We start from the raw sequence: 20,739 nt of genomic DNA, 5'->3' as shown, positions 1-20,739 counted from the left end.
TTATTTCCCTAGCGCTCAATTGTTGTTAATCCGAAAATAAACATGATAAATGCAGGTCTATATGGACAATACATTATATCGATTTTGACATGTGCTCGCACGGTGTCAGTACATTTCCATGGTCAGTAAACAGTAAAATACTATAGAGGAACCTACCATTTTTCTTGTATACACGCTCGATGTTTTTATCAATTATGTGAATAATAGACTTTTGACCCCTAATGTTTTTTCAGGAAATAAAAGATTAGATTACCATAAAAACGAAACAGTAATCTTTTGTGAGGTCTAATGTTATTTATACATAGAATTTTCAATGTTTTTTCTATCCTTATTCTTGCTCAATTAAAAAAATATTTTGGCGTATATAAAATTGAAATAAAATTCTCTGCATCATAAACGACATCAAATGTGCCACAATTGGGTATCACGAATCGTTATATATGATGTGCAGTTAAAGGGCATTTCGTGATCCACAGCCTCATCCCCCACTTTTCTCAAAAAAAAAGTTGAGATTTTTATATCACTGGAAACCTCTGGCTACATAATGTTTACGTACAAAATATTTCTTGCAGATTAATTCGTTTTGCAAAGATATCGTGAAATTTGAATTTCGTTCTGGTGCACCAGAACGAAATTACAACGCATTGTCTATGGAGCAGTGTAATACATAATCATGCATAACTCGCCAACCCAAAATCGGAATCAACTGAAATTAGTCCCAAACAGAAATGTTTGGTAGACTCATAACCGTGCGATCTTACCTTTCCGATGTTGATTAAGATACTTCTTGCATCGATCCCGAGATGCGGAAAAACCAATAGTCATTTTGTCCCACATAAATGAATAAATAACAAAAACCCCGATCCCCGGTGGACTCACCCAAAAGGTGACGCCACACCATATGATCGCCCCTTATCCGACTTGGGATCCCCTACCGGACCAAACTTGTAGGGGTGGCGGGGTCGGGATAATCAATATCGGAAAGGTAAGATCAAGACCGGTTATGAGTCTACCAAACATTTCTGTTTGGGACTAGACTCAGTACACCGGTCGATCTTACCGCTTCCGATGTTGATTAAGATACTTCTTGCATCAACATCTGAAAGATCGATCTAGCAAGTAACCGACGGATGGAGGTACAAGATTGGTCAGCATCTGATCAGGGATCGGGAGCGGTAACGATGGTTTTCGCGAGGTCAGAAAATATTTTCCCCAACGGTCGGGAAAACAAAAAAGACCACGCGATCACAGACATAAACCTCCTTACTTAATAAGTTTGGTGGTTAAGAATAGCGACACTGGTTCTTACCATGCTGAGTATTCTGTATAGTCTGAAAACCTGGTACCCGACACCACCGTATACGATCGCCCGAACAATGTCCCGGTAAGCCTCCCGCCCGTCTCTGATTACTAACGAACGGAAGTATCGTAGAGAAGGGCGAAGGTGGCTTCGGGACACCGCCTGCTAGATCTCCTCAAGGGACAACCGAACGGTATACCCAAGATGATGAGATAGCTCGTGTCGAGCGGTCGTGGGACTCAAACCTTCGCGATCCCCCGGACCCCACCAACACCTGGACCAGCCATTGCGACAGCGGCTGGACCGAAAGGCTCTGTAAGGGTGATGAATGCGGTCGTGAGTCCTCGCAAGGCTTGTGTTCGGAAGAAATAGTGCTGCAGCGCCTTATCGGACACCCCAGCCTATCTTAGGCTTCAGTCGAACCTTGCCCAACCCTGGGGATTGGAGAGGGACGAATGTCGGTATGCACCGCGCCCGTTCAGAAGTCACGAGAACAGAGCGCCAAACAGTGTCGCTCCAGTGTTTGTGAACACGGAAGCTAACCTCGAGACCGTGTGCAACTCAGCACCGTCGCCCTGAAGCCAACGCCAAACCGGAAAGCCATCCTGAGAGTTACGTATTTCAGCGCCGCTTTTGACAGAGGCTCAAAAGGGTGACCCTTAAAGTAATCTAAGACTGTGTTGGGATCCCTTAGGAGGATCACTTTCCTTTTGGTGGACACTCGTTGAACATACCGTCGAGGCGTAGACTAATAAGGTAACCATCGGCTATGATAGTCTAACCGCCTCGAAACCTCGGTGAATGGAGAGGACAGCTGACTTATAGCTGGCCCCAGTGGCCCGCTGAAGTCTTGCTTGGAACTTTTCTGTCAGAAACTCCGGAACTAGCAGCACAGAGGCTCTAGCAGGAGAGCTATTTGTCTCATTGCACCAAGCGTAGTATGGCGCCAGACTCTGGCTATACGTACGGAGGGCAGACTTCCGTCTAGCCCCGGCGATGAGAAAAACAGCTTCTGATGAAAAGTATCCCTCGCTGCGCTGTTCCTGGTAAGGGCCATGCAGCTAACTGCAGGTGCTCTAGTGATAGACTGGGTACCTCCGCTCCGGGCATCCGGAGTAGATCTGGTACCTTGGGGAGTGCCAGCGGCCTTGCCGCTAGCAGAATGACAATGCAGTCTTCCCATCCGATCTTGGCCACCACCCTCATGAGTAGTGAGATCGGAGGGACTGCATAAGCTGTCATCCCTCCCCAGTCTATGGACAGAGCGCCCACGGTGAATGCTTGGGGTCCGCGACCCTTGAGCAGTACACCGGCAGTGGATGATTGCGATGAGATGCGAACAGATCTTTCGAGGGGTGGTACATCCCTTGAAGATCGTCTGAGCGATTTCTGCGGAGCAAGGGACCATTCTGCTGGTCCCGACACCCTTCCTCGTGACAGATTGTGCGCGAGGATGCTGGTGACGCCCGCGATGTGTATCGCTCTCATCGTAATCTGCCTGAACTTGCACCACCCTATCAGGTGTCGTGCATGCAGGCTCAATCGTGGTGGCCCGGAGTCCCCTTGTCTGTTGGGGTAGGCTACCACGGTTGTGTTATCCGTCAGGACAACGGTATGTGATTCCACGATCACCTCCTCGTAAGCGAGGGAGGTTGATGTGAAACTCTGTCTCTATGGCCCCATAGGCCCGAGACGGAGTCTCCGTGGATGTGGACCCCCAGCCCCGCTTTTGACGCTATGGTCGCTCACTACGTGACATACCGGGGTGCAGGAAACCTGACACCCTGGGTCAAATTGGGCTGATGGGTCCACCACCAGAGTTCTCTCGCGCGATCTCCGACAACGGAACCGCGAGGGATATTGGTGACGACTGGGCCTGCAAGCAGGCTAGAAGGTGTAATTGGGTAAGCCTAACGTAGAAACGGCAGTACAGTACGAGGTCTACCATACTGGCCATTAGGCCTACCACCTTCATCCATGCCATAGCGGGTTTTGCCCGAGACTCGCCAAGAGTCAGGCACACGTGCACCATGTTCATCACCCGCCGGGTGAGAGCACCGCGAACCCCTCCGTGAGGGTGATCTGAGCCCCTACAAATAGTGGTGTTCAAGCGTCGGGACCACGCTGGACTTTTTTGAGCTGATCAAAAATCCAGGGTCCCGCACCCACGGACTATCAACCCCATGAGACCCGTAGTCTTCAGTGGAGTGCGTCCGTGATATGAGCCAAACGTCCAGGTAGCAACTGATGTTGACACCCCTGTGCTTCAGGTACGCTGCCACCGCTCTGACCAAGAGTGTTAAACACCCTGGGAGAGATGGACAGGCGGATGGCCGGTATCAAAACTGGTAATTTTGATCCTGTACCTAGAAGCGCAGATGCCTCCGATCTTGAGAGGCGATTGGCATATGCAGATAGGCGTCCGAGAGATCTAGCGATGCTGTTCCCATGCCCCTGATGGGGCAGGCTAGCACCGAGGCGAGAGTCCCCATTCTGAACCTCTTGGGCCTGAAGAACTTGTTCAACAGCCTGCGGTTCCGGATGGGGCTCCCGTCGCCGGTCTTCCTTGGAGTCAATGGCTCCAAGATCACCCAGAACGGGGGTAGACGGGACAATCGCCCGCTTCGTGAGAAGCTGTGTGATCCCTGTCAGTAGTGCCCGACGCTGGGGGCCGTCTGACGGCACTACTGTGGACCTCTGAAATGTGCAGACGAATGTGGGGAGACTGGGTTGCCAGTCTGTAACCCCCACTCACCACTGACCAAACCCAGGCGCTCAAAGAGATGGTTTCCCATCTCTGGGTGAAAGCCATAAGCGGTCGCCCACTGGGAGATCCCCTGTGGAAAAACCGCTGAGCCCCCAGGAATGCTCTGCCTAGCTTCCCTTGGAAGAGCGCTTGCTCTTCTTCAGGGCTTGCCAGCTGTTCCTGTGCTACCCTTGCGCCTCCCAGAAATGGGTGCTGCAGAGGTAGTGGGCTCGGGTACTGTTGGTGGTGCACGGCCTGCTGAAGTCGGAGCTCCTACCCATGGTAAGGGCAGTTTCCGACTTCTTCACAGTGCTCCCGTTGGTAGCTCCTTTGCACGGTCCTCCACCGTAGCGCAGAAGCATCCAAAGAGAAAAAGGACCCTGCCTTTCCATCGCTGAGCGATTGGAGTGGCAGGCCCCACCCCGGCGCTGAGTGGACACCCTATGGGCTAGGCCCATGGAGCTCTCGTTGAGGCTAGCTGTTAGCACCGCTAATAGGCTCACCTCATGGAAGAGCTCAGATGTTGTCTGAGCGTGATACGCTTGACGACATCTGGGTCCCTCTCGGATCCCCTCAGGTAGGTCCGTGGTCCTCCCGCGTTACACGCAGAGGAAGCGTGCAAGCACGCGGCGCCATAGCTCTACTGAGCTCGACAGCCCACGATATCTACCCGTGAGGTTTGCCGGGAATGAGAGTGCAGGCGCCCCTGTGAGGAAGCAGCAGCTGAGCATCCTACTGAAAGGATCCCTGGTCCTCCTCCATGGACTCCCCTTAGGGGGTGTCCGGAGGAAGATCAGTGCTGTTGCTCCCCTCGCGGGGCAGCGGGGAAGGAGATTGTAGTGATGTCACTACTGGACTCAGCTTCCGACTCCTTTCCTCGCCCACAGTATCCGTGATCATGCTCCGATGATGACGGTAACTGAGGACGGGCATCTGAAAGCGGGTAAGAAGGCATAACCACTGTGTGGCTCGCCGACTACCTGCCAGCAGAAGAGGGAGTACTCCCGCAAGACCCTGAGGTATCCGCCATGGCACCACTGGGTCCGCATGCTCTCGCAGCCGTCGTCCTAGCGCTAGCAGCACGGGGCCTACCCTGATCAAGATCTGGGTTAGCCCCATGCCGGCTGGCCTGGTCAACAGCTGATGTTGGTACTGCGTGACCATCGCTAGGCGACACTTGTCACGGTGCTAGGCCGTGGAAAAAACACCCTGCGGCGGGTACCACGGGGCATACCCAGCCGGCAGCTGACCCTGAAAGGATCCGCCACCAGGGTAACCCCATGGTACTGCAGTACCAGCACCGCCTCCCCCCCTTGTTGCCACAGAGACTGTGGCGACTAAGGCGTGTGCTGCGGTACCGGTGCGGGATCAGCGTGGGTCCCCGGGAGGGTTCCCAACTGTGGACCGCTGTACCCTCGCCACACTGCGTTCCCTGTTTGGGGATCAAGCTGTGTGCTGGCGTGGTACCGGCGCGGTACTAGCATGGGTACCCGTGAGGGTTCCCGGCTGTGTACCGCTGTATGCGTGGTTCCAGCGTAGGGGCCCGTGAGGGCTCCCGGCTGTGTACCACTGTACCCATGCCTCACCGCGTTCCCCGCAAGGGGATCAAGCTGTGTGTATGGGTACCCGCTATACCGGCTGTCCCTTGGCTAGAGGGAGCTTGCCTAGTACCACGGGTAGCTGAGCGTGCATACCCCCGATCAATCACCTCGCCACCTGAATAGGCAGCGTCAATCAATGGAGCTATGCTCTGTTGATTTGACAGTGATTGATCAAGAGAGGGTAATTGACCCATTGACGATAATGGATCACCCACGCTCCGCTGGCTCTCGAGGACATAAGTGGGTTGTTGATCAGCTAGGCTGTTCAAGCTACTTACTGTACCCTCTAGAGCTTCGCCCAAGGTCGCTGTGTGTGGCGGACCACTCACGGCAGCTATGGGCGGGTGCATAGCGGCTACCACTGAAGTCAAGCCGTAGCTCGCCTTTGTAGCTGCCACCGAATCGCACCTGGGTCGCTGTCCCGTGAGAGACTGCGAGCCCAACCCCTGAATAATCGCCAGCCAGTCCCTGTGGACAGCCAGCAGCTATTCTAGGGCCCAGGGTATCACTCGGCGGTCCCGCCATGGAACGCTGCCGCAGACAACCCCAGTTGGTTCTGCTAAGACTACACCCACAGCGTTAGCCGCGGTATCGTCTCTGTTGAACCCATGCATGCTAGGGTTCAACCCAGGCAAGCCCGGGTACCCTTTGCATGCTGCCCGTCGCTGGCTACTACTGTGGCTGTTTGAGCCCGTAGATATGCCTGCAACAGACGGGTGTCCTCCTGCTAAAAACCCGTGAGGATTTTCGCTAGAGGACTGGTATCCTCCTGCTACAAAACCCGCTAGGGTTTTCGCTGGTGGTTACCGCTCTGCTGCCTGCTACTTTGCTCCGACGTATAGTCAGTGCTGTCGCTGGCTGCTGAGCCTTTGGACGCGCTGGCAGTCCCCGGACGAACCGCCTGCTTGTCCGGGGACCGGAGCCCCTTAAGCAGACCTGCCATGACCCATAGGGGCTGTCACAGCAGAATCTACCGATCGACTGGTATCCTCCTGCTGCAAAACCCGCTAGGGTTTTCGCTGGTGGTTACCGCTCTGCTGCCTGCTACTTTGCTCCGACGTATAGTCAGTGCTTTCGCTGGCTGCTGAGCCTTTGGACGCCGCTTAGCAGTCCTCAAGGAACCGCCTGCTTGTCCGGGGACCGGAGCCCCCTCAAGCAGACCTGCCAGGACCCATAGGGGCTGTCACAGCAGAATCCACCGTATCGACCTTACCAGTGCCCTTAGTAGATTTCTTCTTCGTCTTATGGCGATGACGGAGCCTATCCCAATCGTCAAGCTGGAACTCGGAGAGTCCTAAGCAAAAGAAAGACATCTAGAAGATCGTGAGCACTCCCTGTGGGTGAAACAGAGCGGTGTGGGTCCCACTCCGTCACCAGGGAGGGCAAGCCCGACAGGGCCGCGGCGAAGCGAGGAGAAAAGGAGGGGGGCACTACCCCCCCCCCAACACGCGACTCAAGCCCAGTAAGCAAACCTGAGCACGGAGGCTGGTCGCTAACGTTAGTGGTAAAGTAAGGACTGGCTAACTTTATTACTAAAATGTCAGACGGGTCCCTACCAATCCCCACCGTATGAATATCTGATTAACTCGCCTTATCGGACGGTAATGAAGACATAACGATAGAGTAATCACCCTAACATAGCAACAATAACCTACCGTACATGAAATACAATGTGTATGTACAAACATCTATTGTAACTTACAGGCTGCAATGGTTGTTTTACGTGGGAAACAAAATGAATGGCGCCAACGAGCTGCCATTTTGAATTGCTCGTGTGTCCCGTGATACAAACGGAGGCACGATATGTAGCTAAGTTTTGGATCGCTTTTTGTCACTTTTTCGCCAGAAAATGCCGTCAAAACTATCCTCAGTCGAACAATACCGGTTTGGTTTTACCTAAGGTGTGAAACTACAACCGTATATCTCGCCTTTGGTCGAGAAATTGATACACAGTGCTATGAACAATCGATAGGCACGCCTGTGTCAGTCGGAGACCAAGGAGGATAAGGGCGATCATATGGTGTGACGTCACCTTTTGGGTGAGTCCACCGGGGATCGGGGTTTTTGTTATTTATTCATTTATGTGGGACAAAATGACTATTGGTTTTCCGCATCTCGGGATCGATGCAAGAAGTATCTTAATCAACATCGGAAACGGTAAGATCGACCGGTGTACTGAGTCTTTGGGAATAGGCTTTTTTCGTCGATATGTACTGAAAAATGTCATAAAAAGAGGATGCTAGGATCACGAAATACTCCTTTAATATTCATATTTTCTTTTATACAGAGGATGCTTCAGTTTTGACAGGAAAAATATTTTCTTGAAAACCCTCTCACTCGGTTATTTCAAAACGGTAACCACGCTTCCCTAGAATGTGCAATAATTTAGCATTAAAATTTTTCTTATTCTAACAGCAAGCGTTTCTAGAATGAATTATGGCGAAATGTGGTGTAATAAAGGGGGGCCTGATGCAAATAAAAATTCCTTTAAAAAGGAACAGGGCGAGCAAATGAGGAAGTGTCAAGATAAAGGTGTAGTAATTTTATTGTTTGAACTGTTTCTATAATTCGCATCGATCATAATGATCTTGCAATGAGACTGTACAGTGTATGGACGGTTTGATGCAAAAGGGGGCCTGAAATTTTTATCCTCAGAAGGGGGCCTTCAAAAATGTCACCTGGACTTTTCTCATAGAACAGGAGTTAACACTATTTTCTATGGGGTTGACATTTTTCATGGCCAAAAGGGGGGGCCCTGAAAATAATTTTAGGTCCGAAACGGGTGCCCTGAAAAAATATGTTAATTTCTTGTTTTGCATCAGGCCCCCTGTTACAAGTTTTTTGTGAACGGTCGCTTTTAAGTCATCATCATCAGTCGGCTGCGGAGCAGGCGACTACAAGCTTTCTCCAACTAATGCGATCTTGGGCAAGCGAAACAATTTTGTTTGGCTGCAGCATCCCTTCAGTATCTCCCAGGAGGTGCTGGACATACTGTAAGTACAGTGTGCGTGGCCGTCCCAGTTTCCTCTTCCCATGTGGTGGAATATAAAGTGCATATTCTTTCACAGGCTCGCCATCTTCAAGACGCAGTATATGGCCGAGAAATTTGAGTTGATGAATCTTGACTCTGGCAACCAGTGGAGTGGTGTTGGTCAGGTTGTAGATGGTTTCGTTTGGAATCCGATCCACACGCTTGATGTTTAACATGACTCTGTAGCAAGATGTTGCAAATGCATTGATCTTGTTTTCCATGTCCTTGGTAATTACCCATGACTCGCACCATTGCACAGAAAGACAGTAACACACGCTCGCTTAAGTAATGAGTAGCATGGGTATCAGTGCTGTCCCAGTCCAAATGCTATCCACAATCCAACCATCACAGTGCTCTCACTGAGGAAACAATCTGATTCTAGTAATGTCCACTAGCTATGTTGGCACTTTTAATTTAATTAACTGCAAAAGTGTTGACTTTGTAAAAATTAAGTCCAAAATAATTAAAACATAGTGATACAGGTTTCAGCCAGATTAGGGATGCACCATTAGATTCTCAGGGGGGGTAGGAAGTTGGGGTCTAAAATGGTGACTGTTGTACTACATTCCAACTACAGTAACGCATCAAAAATTAGCATCTACATTTAGAGGCTAAATTACTATGCAAGTGGATTTTACAAAAATAGATTTCTATCTCATCAGGGATTTTTATCACACAGGGTTATATATTTTTTCAATTACTTGTCCAAAAGTGTCCATCCATTAAGACGGGTTGTGGATTTTTGAGATTGCCGTGCCCGTCCAAAAGATGGAATGACGCACTGGGTCTCTGGCTAACACATTGTACTGTCTTGTAGTGAAACCATAGCATATAGGCCTACATTGTATGTAGCTGGGAACAGGTATGTGTCGCTACGAAAACCCCTTGTGCTTCAACCCCTCAGTGTTGAAATATGCCTCAAAAGTTACAGGCCAGCCGGCTTGACCTTAAAAGTTACCGCCAGCCGGGCCGGGCAACTAGATGCCAGTCAGAAAAGTTACCAGCCAGGCCAAAAAGTTACAGGCCAATGGCCGGCTGACCGGCCCTATTTCGAACGCTGCAACCCCTACCACACCCATGTGAAGATAGAGGGCTAGGTGGTCTACACAAATGCTAGTGGTACCGTACTAGATGGGGCCTTTTGACCATGCAATCCCTAAAATATGCTATACCATGTACCCCGAGAACTGCATGCTAAAACTACTCCCCCAGACAAAAATTGTGTGGAGCTTTATAAAAGAGCAGTCACTGGTCACTGTGTTTTTAGCAGTTCTTGGAGTACAGCTTGTTTAAAAGGCCTTTATAGTAGAGCTACACAAATGTTAGACTCCGGGGTTAGACTCAAGAAAATATACAACGTACAATTCATTCAGTCCAATCAACTTTATTTCACATAAAATCCAAATGATAGCAATATATTTATTCATCCATAATACAAACACGCCATTTAGGGCCTACATACTTTTGACAAAATACAAAAGAATTGCAGAAATATGTGTAACATGTTCCAGTTGAAAGCGTCAATATTAATCAAGGTTACCAAATACATGATACCATACCATAGTTTGTAGCCCACAACACATTTTGGGTGAAGGTTTACCTTGGGAAGAAAAGCTGTTCAAATTCCTACAATCAATCTAATAACAAATTACATGTAGGCTCATGTTTTGTTATTACTATTAGGCTTACAAAAGCAATCAAGGGAGAAAGTCACCATTTGAACAAAATGAATCCTTCACAATCTAATTCCACTAATCTGTAGTTAAATGTAGACTTGAGCAAAGCAAAAGGATTGAGGCTCAAAACTACTGGTGGGAGCCTGACAGAGGTACTCAGCATTTAGCAGTATTAGGTCACAGATATCACAATTTTGACCCAGTGTACATGTAAAATACTCTTACTCTTACGATGATACTCATCAACGCCCCTCACCTCATCAGGCTGTGTTCGTCCATTGTTGGACGTAGCCCTCTTCATGATTATTCCACAGTTCTCTGTCTCTTGCATTTCTTGTCCATGTAGGTCCCATGTAGGCAGTAATGTCATCATGCCACCTCCTCTTCTGTCTTCCTCTTGATCTTTTCCCTGTTCTTGGTTGCCATTCTGTAAGCCGTTAGTCCATCTGTTATCTTCCCTTCGTGCCAGGTGACCTGCCCATCTCCATTTCGCTTCTTTGAGTTTCACCATAATGTCTTTGACTTGAGTTATTTCAGTGTTCTTAATTTTAATAAGGTAATGTGTAGCATCTTCCTTTCCATTGCTCTTTGGGCTGTTTGTAGTTTCTGTTCCAGGTACGGTACTTGGTTGTTGTCCATGTTTCTGCCCCATATATCATCAACGCCCCAGGTGGGGTAAAACGATGAGGATTTGTGTTGTGCGCTTCGAGGACTGCTTTACATGCCGCAAACGTGGTCTTTGATGCTTTGCTTAAATACATGTAACTTGGGAGTCTTGTTGTTGCGTTAAAGGAGCTGGGAGTGAATTCCAGTCCTTAATTGTTCTAGAATAATATGAATATTTATATATCCTTGTTGACTTGTAGTTCTTGGTAGCTATTTGTATGACTACGTTTGCTTAGGCAGTGGGGTGGGCAAAGTATCTTTTGCACTGGAAGGGCTAGTTGACCCTCTGTGGCTTTGTGAAGTATGGTTAAACGATCGATTTTCCTTCTATCCTCAGTATCCTGTAGGCTGCTCATGTGTAAGTCCTTCATAAGTTCGGTGACACTCTTTTTTCTAATGTAATCATTTTTAATGAAACGGACTGCTCGACGCTGGATCATTTTAATTTGTTAAATGAGATCTTGATTATGAGGATCCCAAACAGCGGAGTTGTATTCAATTTTAGCTAGAGACTGACCAATCAGATCGGTAGCTTCCGAATCGGACCGATTATTATATGATATGATATGATTTTATTGGCACAAAATCGCGGCCCAGAGGCCGAATTACATTGTACACAAAGTAAAGCAAAAAAACAACAATGAGAAACATAATAAATAAATAAAAACAACAAATGAGGTCAGAACTCAAGGCAGCAAAAAAGAAACAGGATACACAGCAAAGCAATGCAAGGGATGAACCAGGATTAGGATGGGTTGCTGTTTAGCAGCCTACCAAAGTAAGGAACTGGACTCCTAGCAAACCTGTCCGTGCGGGCACGGAGTTGGGAAAGATTGGCATTGTTTCTTAATTGTCTACCATGAGCCTGACCTCTGCTGGGAGGAAGCAACTTGGTGGTCCGATCACACTTGGACAATGTACCAGCAAATTTAAGGCAATGTTGCTCCCTCCTATCAGACAGCTTATCAAGGTTACACACAACAAGAGCATTGTCATAAGATACATAATTGGACCCAAGGATAATTCTCAGAGCTCTTTTCTGGATGTTCTCAAGCTTGATGGCCTGCTTGGAAGTGAGAGTGGAGTGCCAAATGACATCGGAATATTCAACCAGGGGTCTAATATATCCTCTGTATTAGCTTATCGGTAGTGATCGATTTTCCTTCTATCCTGTAGGCTGCTCATGTGTAAGTGCTTCATAAGTTCGGTGACACTCTTTTTTCTAATGTAATGATTTTTAATGAAACGGACTGCTTGACGCTGGATCATTTTAATTTGTTAAATGAGATCTTGATTATGAGGATCCCAAACAGCAGAGTTGTATTCAATTTTAGCTAGAGACTGACCGATCAGATCGGTAGCTTCCGAATCGGACCGATTATTAGCTTATCGGTAGTGATCGATTTTCCTTCTATCCTGTAGGCTGCTCATGTGTAAGTCCTTCATAAGTTCGGTGACACTCTTTTTTCTAATGTAATCATTTTTAATGAAACGGACTGCTCGACGCTGGATCATTTTCATTTGTTACACGAGATCTTGATTATGAGGATCCCAAACAGCGGAGTTGTATTCAATTTTAGCTAGAGACTGACCGATCAGATCGGTAGCTTCCGAATCGGACCGATTATTAGCTTATCGGTAGTGATCGATTTTCCTTCTATCCTGTAGGCTGCTCATGTGTAAGTCCTTCATAAGTTCGGTGACACTCTTTTTTCTAATGTAATCATTTTTAATGAAACGGACTGCTTGACGCTGGATCATTTTAATTTGTTAAATGAGATCTTGATTATGAGGATCCCAAACAGCGGAGTTGTATTCAATTTCAGCTAGAGACTGATGACCGATCAGATCGGTAGCTTCCGAATCGGACCAATTATTAGCTTATCGGTAGTGATCTGCATCGGCTGATTTTTCCTTCATCCGCCGATGTAATGCACCGATCACCCAATATCATGAAAGTAATTGTTGAAGCTTAATAACAAGTATTCTCTTATTGGTATATTTCTTTGAATTAGACTAGTTAAATCAAGCGAAATTTAGCAAAAGAACAAGCTTTGTAGGCGACAAACCTATAATCATACCGTGATTCAGGCACGCAGCTGAGATAATCAGGTAATTCCCCGCATCTACATGTCCGTACGCCGTACCGCCAACAGATGAACATGTACAATTGTAGTTCTTGCTGCCGGGTTAAATATGTGCGTGTCAGATTGGAGAGAGCTATGGGACTTGAGCAAAACTCACACTGACTTGAATGTAAACACAATATTAAAATGGGGCGATCGAATGATTTGATGGACTTGGACATCAGGGGGAAAAGGTAAATTGAACTTAGAATAATCATGGTAAAATTAAGTATTTTAAATGAATACGGGAGTGTGTTTTTTATGCTCAGTGCATTATTATGGTAATACTTTGCGTACAAGTACCCTTTCAAAATACAGGTGAAATTTACTCACGGCGATGGCAGCCATTGTTTACAATTGGGGAATTGGTAATCGGTGATCGAATCAGCAGATCAAAGAGGGAATTGATCGGCCAATCGGCCGATTCAGATAAAGACTTGATCGGTCAGACACTAATTGTAGCCTTGTAGGTCTGACCGGTGTATTGAAAGCTGTGAGTTTGGTTTCTTCATTACATTAGATTTGGCCCACAAGAATTTGCAATATAGGGTACTGCATTACTATAGTCAATTTGAGGAATTTTTGAGCCAAAATTGTGCCAATTTGGTTCATAAATGCTTAATTTGGTGAACCCAATTTCCTCAAGTAGAGTAAACACTGGTGCTCAGTATGTTCATTCAGATGTGGGGTCTGAGGGTGGAGTGTTGGTGGACGGCGTCGCTATGGTAGTCATTGTCATCAACATCCTCATGATTTTCCCCATTTTATGTGACAAAAGCTCTCTGAAAAGTGATCAAATCTTAGTGCATATTTATATAGCTTACATTATTTTGTTTTAAAAAGACCTTTTTTCAACAAAGTCACCATGGATTTCGTGGGTGTCTGTACCCTATTTAACTGACACAACTTGAGACTAAACACAGACTTAAGGGAATTTTGCTATTTTTGCTTACTGTGCACTTTAAATAAGATAGTCCATGATTACATTGTTGTATACATGGCAACTTTTGAAATCCAACTGCTTACCGTATTTCCTTGAATAGTCACTGATGCCCCCCCCCAAAAAAAAAATAATGAATGCCCCCACCACTTTTTCAACCAAGATGTTTAAAAAATGCTGGTATTTCCATGCTATCTTGTACTTAAGCTTACCAAGGTGCAGGTGCATACATGATCGCTAAAGGCGTCGGTAATTGGCGTCAATCTGGTCGGAAACTCGGAAGTGAACCAACCTGAAAGTTGTCATTCCTAAGTTCATAATTCGTCATTTCAGCGTGGGTTTTAAGCTTACCTAATGATTTACATGAAGTACACGTACTTGGGAACACTTGGTGGAAATTTGTGAAGAATTTGTATTATCAAGGAAAAGATGTCATGTGTTTTGAACAAAAACATGACCCCTACAACAATGATTTCCCTTCCCCTCTCCCCATCAATCAATGCTGGAACACATTGGGGAAACTACTGAAGACATCATGGCATTTCTCAACTTTGCATGGGGAAACATTCTTTACGTGTGTTCCAACACATTTTTTCCAAGATTGTAGCTTCAAACAAACTTGTATTTCTACATTTTCTAGCGATGACATCAATGCCCAGGCCTCAATTGAATCGCTCAGGAATGGCAGGTTGTATTTCATTTACAGTCAAACAATTGGCAATGCATGATGATATAGTGGCAGTGTGGTGAAATTTTCCCCTGCTTTATAACAAACACCATCTAAAGCATACATAAGGCTGCGATCACATAGAAGAATACTGTATACGGTATTCGCTATACATGTACGATATACGCTCATGAATTCGATCAGGCTGAGTTCACATAGTATACTCCTATATGAACTCAGCCTGATTGAATTCATGAGAGTGTACCGTATAGCGAATAATAATATAATAAACAAGCATTTACTATAGCGCCCAATACCTGAAGGCTTCTAGGCGCTTTACAAAACAACTATACGGACAAAACAACTAGAATACTGTATACCGTACAGTATACTTCTATGTTCTATGTGATCGCAGCCCTTACTGAATATTGGTATACTTAGAAACTACCACTGCCCAAGCCCCATAGTTCAGCTGTGGTGCAAGACATTTTTTATCCCACTTCACATCATTTTAATTCAATTTCATTACAAACATGTCTTCAACTTCTGATACTGTGGAGTTAAATTTCCACCTTGTTCAGATTGGGTGCCACAAGGTTCACGCTCTGCGTCTTTGCGGCATCCACATCTCTTCACTTTTCATGTTCTTATATTGTGTATCTATAAGTAATTATCATTTAAAGTATTTCTTATCTTGCATTTCCATTTGTATAACTTTTTGTGAATTGAGATGAAAACAAATAAACTTGAACGATTTTGAGGAAAGAAGTTAAGAACCTCAAGATTCACTGACCATCATTGACCAAGCCAAGATCTAGATGCAGCACCACATCCTAAATTTGCATTAATATGATGTGATCACCATATTTACTACAGGTACAACTTGTAGAAATATTTGCCACTAAATTGCTAGGTAATTAGAACCTGTATTAAAGTACTGACAATTGTTAAATAAGAACTTTTCTCCATGACTAGCGACTTGCAAATAATTATGTGTGATAATTGATAAACGTATGAAAAACAAATAAATTACCCACAAAAGATCAAATTGCACTGTAATGATTCAAATTTCTACTTCAAATTTTGCTGTTATTTGCTTCAACCCTGTGTTCATTGGGACTGGTGAACACTATTCACAAATAAAATAAGTCAAATAATGATAACAACATAACTACTTTTATTAAGAAGATTTGTTATGCATCATTTAATACCAATTACCAAGGTCCATCCAGGGCTCAAAAAACTTCAGGAGGGCTATTTTTAGTCCTTTTTAACCCTTTCATACCTTCATTGACAATTTAATATTTTTCATGGAGGAAAGCTATACAGTGCACAACTTATAAGTTCCCCCTAATGCTTTTTTAAATAAATAGAAAATTATTTAACGAAATGTAAAATTGTAAAAGTTATGAGTAACCTTATTTGTTTTACAAATCTGGGCCAATTTGTAGTGTCACACATCATTGCGTTTGGCCACAATGGTTCATTATGTAAAAAAAGAGGGAGTTTTAAAAGTTGCACCTGAGTCCATAGGAGTCAATTGTCAAACAATACAGTATGTTAGGCCTGTCCATGTGTTTGTAATGGAAATACAACTTAAAGTCTCGATGTTTAGTAGGGGATGTGTCCTCCTGCACTGTTGACAAGTGCATTGCAACATCGCCGCATGCTGTTTATTAAATTCCGGACGGCCGGACCCGTTGCTGGTCCATGTTGTTCCATACATGTTGGATTGCTCGGGTTAGCTCTTGCAGTGTTGTGTTTTTATTTTTAACATGGTCCCAAAGATGCTCAATGGGGTTCATGACAGGAGATTTTGCTGGCCAATCCATTTTTTCAATACCGTGATTCTCCAGGTATGCGTTCGTTATCATGGCACGATGAGGTGTAGCATTATCATCCATGAATATGAAATCTGCACCAATAGCACCATGGTAGGGAACAACATGTTGTGAGAGGATTTCATAAAACATAACGAGCGCCATTAAGTCGACCTGGAACTTCTACCAGATCGGTTCTTCCATTGCTGCTAATCCCACCACAAAACATCACACTCCCTCCATGATATTGGTCAACACCTTGTATGCAATCTTCTAACATCTCTTCTCCAGTACGTCTCCACACCCTCTTACGGCCATCAACTCTTTGAAGATAAAATCTGGATTCATCAGAGAATAACTGCAGTACATATCCCTTCCATCTCAGACATTTATCATTTTAAAAAAGAAACGAATAAAACACCTGCTTTGCTTTGCTTTTGAAGAAGAAGAATACCAAAGATTAAGTTTTTTTTACAAACACATGAATATCCCTGGCCTACTGTATTGTTTGAGAATTGAGTCTTATGGACTCAGAGGCAACTCTTAACACTGTTTAAAACGGTCTCCTTTTTTACGTAATGAACCATTGTGACTGAGCGCAATGACGTGTGACGCTAAAATTTGGTCCACATGTGTAAAACAAATAAGGCTACCCATATCATTTTACAGGTTTGCATTTCGTCAAATAGTTTTCGATTTATTTTAAAAAATATGTAGGGGGGAACTTATAAGTTGTGCACCCTATATTTTATGAAATTACAATTTCTAATCTTTTTCATCACATAAAATAGTAAAATTATAAGTTGAGCTTAGTCTATATATTCAAGATTTTGAATGCGTAGACTTAATTTTTATGCAAAGTCTAAGAATTTTGTGACTACAACTGTAAGCAAACATGCAAAATTTTTCTTCAAATTCAGGGTCCAAATTTCGGCGAGAATCCAAGAATCAATTCACGCAAACTTTTGTAGTTTTCACAGAAGTTGATTTGCAAGAATCAAATGATTCCTGCAAATTTTTCTGCAAGAATCAAGATAGATTCCCACACTGTGAAACGAAATTCTGACTAAGTTGAAATTGCAAAAATGTTAAAATTTGACTTATATTGCCAGTTAGAACTAAAAACTAGAAGGGATCAGGATTTAGCTCTATTTACTCTATAGTCAGTAGTCACCCCTTTCTGTTAAATGCCCCCACCATTTCTTTTCAACCAACATGTGCTTGTAACACTAGTTGTGTGTTGGATAATGTGTGACTGCCGCACACATATGTGAATTTACAGTCATGCGTCATGAATTGGGGGCCAAACGTGTTACATGATCAAAATTAGAAAAATAAATATGCTTTCACACAAGAATGATTGTAATTCATCTCAGGTTTGTCAGAAAGCTACAAGTCTTATATCATCATCATAAAGCTGAAAGTGTAAGGAAGGGAATTCATTATGCAACTTGTAAGTTGATATACAGGGTGCCACAAATATCATATAGGGCGGAAAAGTTATATTTTGGTTCAAAAAGTACAAAATACAAAACTTTTTCTGCTAAAACCTTTTTTACTAATAACATTGTAGGCTTTCAAAAAAGCAAACATGCAATGATGAGTTACATGTTGCCCTACTGAGATACAGGGTGTCAAAAGTCGTATGTATAATTTTATGATTTTTATAACATTATCAATCAAAACTGTTTTCCTCCAGGCCCTACACAAAAAACCAGTGGCATATTTGAATTCCTCATCAAATTTCCATCAAGAAAATGCAGACTTTAATGGTAGTACGATACCTCCTTCAAGAAATATGATATATTCAAAACATTTCAGAGCATGCATACTTACATTGTAGTACAGTAACATAGGAAAAGTCTAGAACCCATGGCACAGAATGCAGCACATTTGCAACAAATTAACTTAGGAGTAAAACTGATCACACTGCAACCTAGACAGAAATACCAAAACAATGGTACCGGTACATAATCCATCTCAATACCTTGCTGGGTTATGAAGTTACAGTCAAAAATATATTTGAGAGGCACAAAAATCAATATTCCCTATTCTGTAACACGTGCCTCATCCGTAGGATCCGATCCGTAGGATCCGCCACCCCTGACTTAATATCCTTTGATTGGCAATATCTCAAAAAATACAACTAGTATAAAGGTTTTGATTTCCAAAATTTTAGCCAGATAAATTAGCAAGAAAATAAGACCAAAACCAGTTCAATACCTTACCCCTATATCCATTCTTGAGATCTGTGACAAAATGTTTGTTACATACCGGTACCCCAATTCACAACACATGACCTTATGCGAGCATGAGTTGGGACTTTATTGAAGCGCGCAGTAACAAAAACTGAGTAATTTTTCGGTAACTATTGTAAGCCTAGTTTAACACACTTTAGCGAAGGTATCATTGTAAACCCGGAAGTGAAGTCATTGATCCGAAGTTCAATAGTTTGTCATTTCAGCGCATACCTAATGGTTTTAACAGGAATTATCGTTCTAAAAATGACCAAACACCCCCATTTTGGTCTTGGACGTTCATTTCCAAGACTGAGATCGCCTTATAAAAGGCACGGCCAGGTAACCTGAATACAAATTTAAATCTTGATCGATCATCCAACCCAGTTCACCTGAGTGACCACATGGTAGTGTGCTGACGAATGAATAAAATATCGTCATCAGGTTTCATATCGGTGTCGGAACAAGGATTGTATTTGTAATGTTGCATATTAACTTGTTACTTGTAAACAAATTGTTTCGCCGGCACGTTTCGAGAGGTAAAATAAATGATCTTTTGAGTTAGGGATCATTTTATTTTAACCTTTGGCATGAGAGATTGCATGATTGAGAATGGGTCAAAGATTAGCCACTCTGTACATGTGTACTGTCACTACTGTGTTCTCATTTTGCAACTAAATCTAGGCTTCTCATGAAGCTTAAAAAGGCAGGGCTCTGTTGTTACCCAATCCATCTTATGTTTGACATGGTGGATTCTCTCACTCAGTGCGCGTGCGTCATATCGTGATGTATGACGCACCGAGATTGGTGGACTGTAGTGTAGCATGTAGGTTTTAGTGTTTCAATTGAAATCTTTAGACCCCAAAATTGACAAATTTTCAAAGGTTTCTCTGCATATTAAACTACGCATAATGAATGGCTTAATTCTGACTGTATTTCCTGCACATATTTTTTGCATTTATAGACTAGACCGTAGACGTACACAACAACAACATACACAACCACTGACTGCACTGGCTCCTCATCAGACTCCACATCTAAAATCTATACAATGCAATGTAATGTTGTTGTTGACAATAGCTTGTTGGCTTACCTTTTTCACTTCGGTTATCCCACGTCCTAAAATCCTTCTTACTTCAGAAATGCACTGCAAACGATTTGTCTGCTCCTAAACTAAAGGTTCTTGGTTGGCTTCCTCAACGTCAATTCCTACAACACTTAAAATTGCAGCAAAATTGCGTCTTCTTCAATCTGTCTACGACGGTTGCTCCACCATCACCTGTCGTTCAATGTCATCAATCGTAATTGATTGGAAATGTTGTTCTAGTATTGGCGAATGATGCTCAAGCCAAACAAATTTGATAACATTTTAAAAAGATCTTATTAAAAATCATTTCAAACGGTGTGTATTTGTAATATAAGTTGAGAAATATCTTTTTAAATAATTATTATTCCTTGCAAAACCGTTTATTGGAGAAAAAACTTAGACATCACATTTACTTTTTTTAATTTAGAAACAGGACATTCCGTAAGCAAGAGGGCAGCATTTAATTTGAAATACCGAGCCCTGTATGCTCCCCGGAATTTTGAGGTGGTGGGTCTTTGGGAGCTGACGCGTCGACGGCGTACCGATAAAAGGGGTCTTTTGGAGCTGCGAACAATCCAAATCAAGGGTCTTTCTTGGCTTTCTGGTTGAAAATCACTTGAAAAAACCTTTCAGAGCTGAAATTATCAAAATCAAGGGTCTTTCGGAGCTCTATTTTGGTCAAATATAGGGGGTCTTTCGGAGCTGCAAAATCCAAAAAGGGGGGTCTTTCCGAGGTTGTATTCAGTTGGCCCCCGGAGTTGGCCTAATAGAATTATCTTGACTTGAAATTGTTTTCGTTTGCATCTGAGATAGTCTCAGGTTTGCATAATCAGAAAAATTTC

The 20,739-nt window shown here is 44.1% G+C and overlaps 1 protein-coding gene across 1 annotated transcript in view; it reads right to left on the bottom strand.

Moving 5' to 3' along the window:
- The window catches only part of LOC140142433 (tight junction protein 1-like), a 114,030-nt gene extending 93,909 nt beyond the window's left edge, over positions 1–20,121 (bottom strand). Inside the window, exon 1 of the mRNA XM_072164403.1 lies at positions 19,904–20,121. The gene's annotated coding sequence lies outside the window, so the exon portion shown is untranslated. The remainder of the gene's footprint in view (positions 1–19,903) is intronic.
- Positions 20,122–20,739: the final 618 nt, after the last annotated feature.

This window comes from Amphiura filiformis, chromosome 20, assembly GCF_039555335.1.
Source record: "Amphiura filiformis chromosome 20, Afil_fr2py, whole genome shotgun sequence".
Lineage (NCBI taxonomy): Eukaryota > Metazoa > Echinodermata > Ophiuroidea > Amphilepidida > Amphiuridae > Amphiura > Amphiura filiformis.
Note: the sequence above shows the minus strand (reverse complement) of the source record. Positions and strands in the feature narration are given on the sequence as shown.